Source organism: Apis dorsata, unplaced genomic scaffold, assembly GCF_000469605.1.
Source record: "Apis dorsata unplaced genomic scaffold, Apis dorsata 1.3 scaffold_527, whole genome shotgun sequence".
In the NCBI taxonomy this organism is placed as follows: domain Eukaryota; kingdom Metazoa; phylum Arthropoda; class Insecta; order Hymenoptera; family Apidae; genus Apis; species Apis dorsata.
This window is the reverse complement of record NW_006263750.1, coordinates 422,306-424,449: the sequence shown is the minus strand read 5'-3', so window position 1 is coordinate 424,449 and position 2,144 is coordinate 422,306. Positions and strand designations below refer to the sequence as shown.

At 40.0% G+C, this 2,144-nt stretch overlaps 1 protein-coding gene across 5 annotated transcripts in view; it reads left to right on the top strand.

The window, feature by feature from the left end:
- Positions 1-2,144, top strand: part of LOC102680309 — a 199,394-nt gene that overhangs the window by 119,101 nt on the left and 78,149 nt on the right. The window lies entirely within an intron of this gene.

The following is a 2,144-nucleotide window of genomic DNA, read 5'->3' as shown; positions in this document are numbered from 1 at the left end:
CTCTCTCTCTCTCTCTCTCTCTCTCTCTCTCTCTCTCTCTCTCTCTCTCTGAAAATATTTCCCCAGTGTTCTCGTTTTATGCACTCTGCTCCTCCTCCTCCACTTTCTTGAAAACGAAGTTGCCCAACTTTCGCGCGACACTTTCGCCGCGGAAATTGCCTTGTTCCGTGTTGCAAACGAATCGACACCGACTCGATACTTTTAATTGAAACATTTTCGCCCAACAACGAGGATTCGGCCCAGTTTTTCCTTCCTTCCCCCGTTGCACTCAAACTTGCGGAATAGAAAATAAGAGATCGAAACGTGAACGCGGATATCGTACGTAACGTTACGATAACATTATCGGAATGGAAGGGAAATGAATAACACCGGCATGAAATTACCGGAGCCGGGATGTGTTTTAAATTTCCGGCCGATGGATCGACCGATGTTTTCAACGATTTTGAGGCGACATTGAGGCGTGCGAGGGCCTCAAAGATAAACGTGGAAATTATTCCATTTAATTGCAGCGACGTGTTCCGCGGCGAGAACAAAGAAAAGGAGGAGAAGGGGGAAAAGGAAAAAAAGGAAACGATTCTCGAGGAGAAAAACAAAGAAAGGGGGATGGAATTAAGCGCCTTCGGACGCGAACAATTAGGTGGAAAAAGAAAAGGGACGAGATTCGGTGCAGGAAGCCGGGAGAGGGTGGACTCGAGAGCGTGAAAAAAATATGCTAAAGGACAGGGAGGAGGAAGGAAGGAAGGGAAAAAAAAGAAGGAAGGAAAAAAGAATCCTCGAGACGGGAAGCATTATATAAATTCAGAGATGCTTGCGCCCTCGTGGGCTCGCGACGCGTCCCATCTCTAATGGGTCCACCCATTATGACAATTGCATCCTCCGGATATATAAAACTAAATAAAAAAAGAGAGAAAAAAAAAGATGGAACACGAGAAAGGAACAACGAAGCGTGACAACGATATACCCGTAAAAATTCTACGACACCGGAAGAAAGAAGGGCGAAGAAGGCGGCTGCAGAAGAAAATATCTTGCCTAAGAGATTCTAATTCGACCTGACGAGAGATTGTGCATATATCTTGCTCTTATCGTATCCAATGATAAAAGATACATCGTTTTTTGATAAGTTGACGTAAGTTGAAGAATTTTTAATTTATACGCGTAATTGTGTGTATAATATATATATAGCTGATATAGTTTTAATTAAGATCGATGATTTTTACTACCACGAGATTTCAATATATATTATTTTAATTATATTATATATATTATTTATATTTTACGACGAGTGAAAAGTTAACGTTTCCAATGTTTGTATTCCATCGATGTATTATACGTTCATTAATCGTGTATCAATTTTATCGCGACGCTAATTACAAATGTATCGAATTTATTTAATTTTAACGTTAACAATTAGCACGATAAACTCGACGCGTTCAACGCCGATGTGAATTTTTGAAAATTTCGATTCGGAAAACATGCTCGTATATGGAATTATATACACACACTGTATCCCGTTTCCAACTTGGTTTGTACACGAGATTATGAACGCTCGTCCGTATCCCTATCCGTGAGAGAGACAGAGAGAGAGAGAGACAGACAGACAGAGAGAGAGAGAGAGAAAAAAAGGCTGCTGGATGTGGCGCCGATTCGTAAATATTCGTACTACGCCCAGTTACACGGTTTGCTTGTTAGACAATATTTGTTTTACCATCCCGACGCTGTTCCTCTTCCCTGCTAACGTGTATCCACGAACGTCGCTCGAAAATAACTCTTAAATTTGCTCGCGCTTATGTCATCTCGTTCTCTGACATCGTGATTATTCGCGATTATATACGAATAAATTATATTTAAAAAAAGAAAAAAAAGAAGGAATTCGTTTGAATATCGAAACGATCAAGTGGTCGATAACGAAAAAAAATTACCTCAAGCGGTATAACGCAAATCGAACTTAAACATACATACATTTTCAAACATCGAACGGAATGTTTCGCGAATGTTTTTCGAAAATTTTTCAAATCTAAGACCCAGAGAGAATAACCAATAACCTAGAAAAAGCTTAAACTTCGAAAGAGTACACTTCGCATGGTCGAAAAAAAGTCATAGTTACACGCACGGTTAGAATTCGAGCGAGTTTAACAAACAGCGAA